The following is a 9531-nucleotide window of genomic DNA, read 5'->3' as shown; positions in this document are numbered from 1 at the left end:
CCCTTATATATGGACCAAAGACTAATTAATTAAGCTGGTATCCCAATTAAACATTTTGAAATTTAATTATCAAGATTTGTTTTACTTATTAGTTTTGTTGGTACACAGTTTGGACCCGATAATTAGTGTGTAGTAAATTACTAAAGCCACGCAATAAATCAGTCCAAATTCATTTGATATTTAGTGAAAATAATAATAAAATTCTTGCTGCATCTTTCAATATAAATTTTCCCATTATTAATTAATTTTTACTAAATTTCATTGCTTTTGACTTTTATAGTTATTATAACTCCCAATAATTCTTGCTATATCTTCCATGTATAGCAAATAAATTTTAATGAGTAATTACTTTTAAATATTTAGTGATAAACATGATGCATTACCTATGAGAAGATTTTGTAGCATACACAAATTATTACAATAAACATTTAAATTTTACTAAAAAAAATGCTTCAGAAAAATGAACTAATGATCATGCAAACAAGTTAATATTGTAGATAAGATTTTTAACTTACAAATATAATCCAAACAATTATTTTCCTTTGTAAAATATCTACTTATTAGTTATAATATTTTTTAACACATTGCTAATTACTTTACCATAGACTAATCATTTGTGATGGCATATGTAATAGGTAAAATAACAATAAAGGATATTGGTTAGAAATATGGTACATCTATGATTACAAATAAAAAAATAGATAGATATAATTATTGCAAAAAAAATAATGCATGGTGGAATTAGAAGACTAAAAGAATATGTTATAAGTTGAACCTTGTCCAAACGCTCCAAAAGAAGTTACAAATGTAATGAAAATACTGGTAAGGCTCAAAGAGCTATAATTAAAAAAAAAAAGATAAAAGAAGAAATATAGAACTCTCTATAAGAAAAAAATATGTATGACAATGTCAATATAGTTGGCAACATAGATGATGAAGACTTCCACGAAATTAATGAATTGGGAAAAAAATAAAACAAATAATTAGAGATACCCGATATTTGCAATTTGTTGAAAAATGATGAAAATATTTAGTATTTGGAGACTGAACTTCCATGTTTTTGTCAGATATTATTTTATAAAAATAAAATAAAGCTGTAATTTTATTTTTTCATTTTTAAAATATTTTTAATCCTAGAAAATAAGGTACTAACACTTCAAAACCAACAATTTCTTAAAATAAAAGTGAATTTTTGCGTAATTTTAATATCAGGCAAGTAAATAAAATGACAAATAATGGAGTTGATTCACATATGTTTCCTTCGAAACAAAAATTAATGTTTATGGCAAAAAATATAAAGAGAGTTGGCAAGACAATTTCAAAACTATTTCATTTCAATATTATACCATTCGATGCAATTGACAATTTATTTTATTAATCAGTGATTGATGAAATTGTCAGAGTGGATGATACCAAAATTAGGCAATTAACTGTTGGCTTATTTTGTTGCATGTGGCTGAACATGATGATTTCTACTTTGATTCCTCTTCTTCATTTTTCCTTGTGACCTTTTTTTAATTATTGACCCTACTCCTCTTATTATCGACTCCTTTTAATTCCCAAAACTCTTCTGTCTGCTAATCAACTTGTATATGGAGTAAATTTTGGGATTCATATCTATAAAGTAAAATCATGTTGAGGTACAACTCAAATTTAAGAAATATGTTGGGGTTATTAGATCTAGTTGTCAATTTTTGCCATGGTGTATGTGGTACAGAGTTGCTTGTGAACTGCTAGTTACGAGGATTTTTATGATGATCAAAACAAGATTTAAAACTATGGATCAAGTAGATATCTTGTTGAAGATCAACGTATCCTATTACATTCAAAAACAACGAATCGAAAAAATTTAAAACAGGAATGGAGATATGGCTATCGAATTAAGATATACCATTGTCATTACTCTAGCTACTTTGAAACTTTACTATAATAGAGTATACACTTTAGTTGTATTGTCTGATTTGCAGGTCAAAGTTGAACACACCATAAAGCATATTGGAGTTATCATTAAAAATATGATTATTACAAACATTAATTGTTGGGTAAGTGTTGATCCCATGATAAATTAGGAGTGTTACACAACTGATAAATTTTGAAAATATGAAAGAATTCTAATGTTGGAATGGAGGGTTCGAAAAATTACTCGTAACAAGTAGTTTTGTTGGATGTTCACTTGTACGATAGTAGATCTTGATAGTAAGCAAAACGTGCAAAACTTATTTTATTAGTCCAGTAATTAGAAAATTAGTTTGGAATAAAAACAATGTTAGTGTTGGTTTTTGCATTAAAGGCCCTCTAGCATATTCAATTGAAAATAAATATTTAGATGATGAATTTCAAGAGTTTGAAAAATATTTGGAAGATATTTATGTTAAAATTTCAACTTTCGAGTTTACACTTATGTGTGATGGTTAAGCACCCATATAAAATATCTAATAATAAATTTTATGATATATTGTGATAGGCAGATGATACATCATAATCCAATTGATTTCATCAATGTAAAGAAAAATATTATATATATTTTTAAATTAATGAATGTTGTGGTAAAGATTGTTGGAGAAAAAATGTTATACATGTTGTGACAAATAACAAATCTAGCGTGAAACCAACTGGACAATTGTTGATTGAAAAAAGAAAAAAATCTATTCTAGTCATTTTGTACTACTTATTGTGTTGACTTGATGTTGGAAGATAATGGTAAGATGGACAATGTAAAAACATCATTGCACAGGAGAAGAGGATAACGAGTTTTATATATAACAGCGATAAAATTATAAATCTAATGAAGATATCCAGACATTGATTCATTACTGAATTCAATTTTATGGAAGTCTTTTTCAGCATTTTATAGAAATAAGAAAAATATGCACTTCAAATGAGTAGATAAACTTCAATAATGCTACCAAGTGAAGTGAAAAAATTATTAAAATGGATGAGTTTGTATTATTAGAAAAATGTGTGTAATAATGAAATCGCTTGTCAATCTGCACTCCTAATCAGAAGTCGCTTCACAATTAATTAGCAAAATCAACTTATTATCTTGATTAATATTTTTTAAAATACTGACAAGCGACTTTTGATTAGGAGTGCAGACTGTAGTGTGTATAGTTGAGTAATCCTCAAAACTAATAGCCCTTATATATTAAAGGATTATTACTTGGTTGAGCATAATGATGGGGTATGGCTTTTAGCTAGAGAATTTGCGTATTCTTTCCAATCTTGGGTTGAGAGTTGCAAAAGGAAAAGATGGGATGAAATTGAGCAACAGTTTCGCAGTATCTTTAGTGTAATTTCTATAGTGTCGCGCTTGACTTATTTCTTCGTTAATTCTCAGCCTACGAGCTTTATCTGGAGCTCGATACAGCTCATTATGTTGGACAAGTTTCATTTCTCTACAAGAGAAAACTTGTTCACCAGATACTGTTTTAAAACTAGATGTTCTCGCATTCTATGAAGTCATCTTGCATGCTCGTAAGAAAAAAAGATTTTTTTAACTTTTTTGTTCTTAACTTGTACAATCATTGTGTCTTGTTTATGTGCATCCATATTAGTGATCTACTAAGTCCAATTTTGATTTACCAACTCTATGTCCTTGAAGAAGTCGGCTGCTGATTATGGATAAATGAGAAGCAAAATCCATTCTAGTGCTCTGGTACTTTAATAAATGGTATGGCTGGATAGAAGAGTACATTTCATCATGACATTAACTTTGATAAATGAATTTTTTGCAAGTATTTCAACTGTAATGGTATGGTTGAATATGATGATTTCTACTTTGATTCCTTTTCTTCATTTTCCCTTGTGACATTTTTTTATTTATTGACCCTACTTCTCTTATTATCGACTCCTTTTAATTTCCAAAAAAACTCTTCAGTCTTCTAATCAATTTGTATATGGAGCAAATTTTGGGATTCATATCAATAAAGTAAAATCAGGTTGAAGTACAACTCAAATTTAAGAAGTATGTTGGGGTTGTTAGATCTAGTTGTCATTTTTTGCCATGGTGTATGTGGTACAGAATTGCTTGTGGACTGCCAGTTACGAGAATTTTCATGATAATCAAAACAAGATTTAAAACTATGGATCAAGTAGATATTTTGTTAAAGATCAACGTATCCTATTACATTCAAAAACAAAGAATCGAAAAAATTTAAAACCGGAATGGAGATATGGCTATCGAATTAAGATATGCTATTGTCATTACTCTAACTACTTTGGAACTTTACTACAATAGAGTATACACTTTAGTTGTATTGTCCGATTTGAAGGTCAAAGTTGAACACATCATAAAGCATATTGGAGTTGTCATTAAAAATATGATTATTACAAACATTAATTGTTGGGTAAGTGTTGATCCCATGACAAATTAGGAGTGTTACACAACTGATAAATTTTGAAGATATGAAAGAATTCTAATGTTGGAATGGGGGGTTCGAAAAATTACTCGTAACAAGTAGTTTTGTTAGATGTTCACTTGTACGATAGTAGATCTTGATAGTAAGCAAAAAGTGCAAAACTTATTTTATTAGTCCAGTAATTAGAAAATTAGTTTGGAATAAAAAAATTGTCAGTGTTGGTCTTGGCATTAAAGGCCTTCTAGCATATTCAATTGAAAATAAATATTTAGATGATGAATTTCAAGAGTTTGAAAAATATTTGGGAGATATTTATGTTAAAATTTCAACTTTCGAGTGTACACTTATGTGTGATGGGTTAAGCACCTATAAAATATCTAATAATAAATTTTATGATATATTGTGATAGGCAGATGATACATCATAATCCAATTGATTTCATCAATATAAAGAAAAATATTATATATATTTTTAAATTAATGAATGTTGTGGTAAAGATTGTGGGAGAAAAAATGTTATACATGTTGTGACAAATAACAAATCTAGCGTGAAACCAACTGGACAATTGTTGATTGAAAAAAGAAAAAATCTATTCTAGTCATTTTGTACTACTTATTGTGTTGACTTGATGTTGGAAGATAATGGTAAGATGGGCAATGTAAAAACATCATTGCACAGGAGAAGAGGATAACGAGTTTTATATATAACAGCGATAAAATTATAAATCTAATGAAGATATCCAAACATCATTTTGATTCATTACTGAATTCAATTTTATGGAAAGTCTTTTTCAGCATTTTATAGAAAGAAGAAAAATATGCACTTCAAATGAGTAGGTAAACTTCAATAACGCTACCAAATAAAGTGAAAAATTTATTAAAGTGGATGAGTTTGTATTGTTAGAAAAATGTGTGTGCAATAATGAAATCGCTTGTCAATCTGCACTCCTAATCAGAAGTTGCTTCACAATTAATTAGCAAAATCAACTTATTATCTTGATTAATATTTTTTAAAATATTGACAAGTGACTGTAGTGTGTATAGTCGAGTAATCCTCAAAACTAATAGCCCTTATATATTAAAGGATTATTACTTGGTTGAGCAGAATGATGGGGTATGGCTTTTAGCTAGAGGATTTGCGTATTCTATCCAATCCTGGGTTGAGAGTTGCAAAAGGAAAAGATGGGATGAAATTGAGCAACAGTTTCACAGTATCTTTAGTGTAATTTTTATAGTGTCGTGCTTGACTTATTTCTTCATTAATTATCAGCCTACGAGCTTTATTTGGATCTCGATACAGCTCATTATGTTGGACAAGTTTCATTTCTCTACAAGGGAAAACTTGTTCACCAGAAACTGTTTCAAAACTAGATGTTCTCGCATTCTAGGAAGTCATCTTGTATGCTCGTAAGAAAAAAAAGATTGTTTTAACTTTTTTGTTCTTTACATTTACAATCATTGGGTTTTGTTTATGTGCATCCATATTAGTGATCTACTAATTCCCATTTTGATTTACCAACTCTATGTCCTTGAAGAAACCGGCTACTGATTTTGGATAAATGAGAACCAAAACCCATTCTAGTGCTCTGGTACTTTGATAACTGGTATGGCTGGATAGAAGAGTACATTTCATCATGACACTAAATTTGATAAATGAATTTTTTGCAAGTATTTCAACTGTAATGGTATGGCTGAATATGATGATTTCTACTTTGATTCATCTTCTTCATTTTTCCTTGTGATCTTTTTTTAATTATTGACACTATTACTCTTATTATCGACTCCTTTTAATTCCCAAAACTCTTCAATCTTCTAATCAACTTGTATATGGAGCAAATTTTGGGATTCATATCTATAAAGTAAAATCATGTTGAAGTACAATTCAAATTTAAGAAGTATGTTGGGGTTGTTAGATCTAGTTGTCATTTTTTATCATGGTGTATGTGGTACAGAGTTGCTTGTGGACTGCCAGTTATGAGGATTTTCATGATGATCAAAACAAGATTTAAAACTATGGATCAAGTAGATATTTTGTTGAAAATCAACGTATTCTATTACATTAAAAAACAAAGAATCGAAAAAATTTAAAACAGGAATGGAGATATGGCTATCGAATTAGGATATGCCATTGTCATTACTTTAGGTACTTTCGAACTTTACTATAATAGACTATACACTTTAGTTGTATTGTCTGATTTGAAGGTCAAAGTTGAACACACCATAAAGCATATTGAAATTATCATTAAAAATATGATTATTACAAAAATTAATTGTTGGGTAAGTGTTGATCCCATGACAAATTAGAAGTGTTACACAACTGATAAATTTTGAAGATATGAAAGAATTCTAATGTTGGAATGGAGGGTTCGAAAAATTACTCGTAACAAGTAGTTTTGTTAGATGTTCACTTGTACGATAGTAGATCTTGATATAAAGCAAAAATTGCAAAACTTATTTTATTAGTCCAGTAATTAGAAAATTAGTTTGGAATAAAAAAATTGTCAGTGTTGGTCTTGGCATTAAAGGCCTTCTAGCATATTCAATTGAAAATAAATATTTAGATGATGAATTTCAAGAGTTTGAAAAATATTTGAAAGATATTTATGTTAAAATTTCAACTTTCGAGTGTACACTTATGTGTGATGGGTTAAGCACCCATAGAAAATATCTAATAATAAATTTTATGATATATTGTGATAGGCAGATGATACATCATAATCCAATTGATTTCATCAATATAAAGAAAAATATTATATATATTTTTAAATTAATGAATGTTGTGGTAAAGATTGTGGGAGAAAAAATGTTATACATGTTGTGACAAATAACAAATCTAGCGTGAAACCAACTGGACAATTGTTGATTGAAAAATGAAAAAATCTATTCTAGTTATTTTGTGCTACTTATTGTGTTGACTTGATGTTGGAAGGTAATGGTAAGATGGGCAATGTAAAAACATCATTGCACAGGAGAAGAGGATAACGAGTTTTATATATAACAGCGATAAAATTATAAATCTAATGAAGATATCCAAACATCATTTTGATTCATTACTGAATTCAATTTTATGGAAAGTCTTTTTCAACATTTTATAGAAATAAGAAAAATATGCACTTCAAATGAGTAGATAAACTTCAATAACGCTACCAAATAAAGTGAAAAATTTATTAAAGTGGATGAGTTTGTATTGTTAGAAAAATGTGTGTGCAATAATGAAATCGCTTGTCAATCTGCACTCCTAATCAGAAGTCGCTTCACAATTAATTAGCAAAATCAACTTATTATCTTGATTAATATTTTTTAAAATATTGACAAACGACTGTAGTGTGTATAGTCGAGTAATCCTCAAAACTAATAGCCCTTATATATTAAAGGATTATTACTTGGTTGAGCAGAATGATGGGGTATGGCTTTTAACTAGAGGATTTGCGTATTCTATCCAATCCTGGGTTGAGAGTTGCAAAAGGAAAAGATGGGATGAAATTGAGCAACAGTTTCGCAGTATCTTTAGTGTAATTTCTATAGTGTCGCGCTTGACTTATTTCTTCATTAATTATCAGCCTACGAGCTTTATTTGGATCTCGATATAGCTCATTATGTTGGACAAGTTTCATTTCTCTACAAGGAAAAACTTGTTCACCAGATACTGTTTCAAAACTAGATGTTCTCGCATTCTAGGAAGTCATCTTGCATGCTCGTAAGAAAAAAAAGATTTTTTTAACTTTTTTGTTCTTTACATTTACAATCATTGGGTTTTGTTTATGTGCATCCATATTAGTGATCTACTAATTCCTATTTTGATTTACCAACTCTATGTCCTTGAAGAAGCCGGCTGCTGATTATGGATAAATGAGAACCAAAATTCATTCTAGTGCTCTGGTACTTTGATAAATGGTATGGCTGGATAGAAGAGTACATTTCATCATGACATTAACTTTGATAAAGAATTTTTTGCAAATATTTCAACTGTAATGGTATGGCTGAATATGATGATTTCTACTTTGATTCATTTTCTTTATTTTCCCTTGTGACCTTTTTTTAATTATTGACCCTTCTCCTCTTATTATCGACTCCTTTTAATTCCCAAAACTCTTCTGTCTTCTAATCAACTTGTATATGGAGCAAATTTTGAGATTCATAATTATAAAGTAAAATCATGTTGAAGTACAACTCAAATTTAAGAAGTATGTTGGGGTTGTTAGATCTAGTTGTCATTTTTTGCCATGGTGTATGTGGTACAGAGTTGCTTGTGGACTGTCAGTTACGAGGATTTTTATGATGATCAAAACAAGATTTAAAACTATGGATCAAATAGATATTTTGTTGAAAATCAACGTATCCTATTACATTCAAAAACAAGGAATCGAAAAAATTTAAAACAGGAATGGAGATATGGCTATCGAATTAGGATATGCCATTGTCATTACTCTAGGTACTTTCGAACTTTAGTATAATAGACTATACACTTTAGTTGTATTGTCTGATTTGAAGGTCAAAGTTGAACACACCATAAAGCATATTGAAATTATCATTGAAAATATAATTATTACAAAAATTAATTGTTGGGTAAGTGTTGATCCCATGACAAATTAGGAGTGTTACACAACTGATAAATTTTGAAGATATGAAAGAATTCTAATGTTGGAATGGAGGGTTCGAAAAATTACTCGTAACAAGTAGTTTTGTTAGATGTTCACTTGTACGATAGTAGATCTTGATAGTAAGCAAAAGGGCAAAACTTATTTTATTAGTCCAGTTATTAGAAAATTAGTTTGTAATAAAAAAATTGTCAGTGTTGGTCTTGGCATTAAAGGCCTTCTAGCATATTCAATTGAAAATAAATATTTAGATGATGAATTTCAAGAGTTTGAAAAATATTTGGGAGATATTTATGTTAAAATTTCAACTTTCGAGTGTACACTTATGTGTGATGGGTTAAGCACCCATAGAAAATATCTAATAATAATTTTTATGATATATTGTGATAGGCAGACGATACATCATAATCCAATTGATTTCATCAATATAAAGAAAAATATTATATATATTTTTAAATTAATGAATGTTGTCGTAAAGATTGTGGGAGAAAAAATGTTATACATGTTGTGACAAATAACAAATCTAGCGTGAAACCAACTGGACAATTGTTGATTGAAAAATGAAAAAATCTATTC

This window comes from Coffea arabica, chromosome 7c (genome assembly GCF_036785885.1).
Source record: "Coffea arabica cultivar ET-39 chromosome 7c, Coffea Arabica ET-39 HiFi, whole genome shotgun sequence".
Taxonomy (NCBI): domain Eukaryota; kingdom Viridiplantae; phylum Streptophyta; class Magnoliopsida; order Gentianales; family Rubiaceae; genus Coffea; species Coffea arabica.
The sequence above is the reverse complement of the archived record's forward strand: the minus strand, read 5'-3'. Positions refer to the sequence as shown.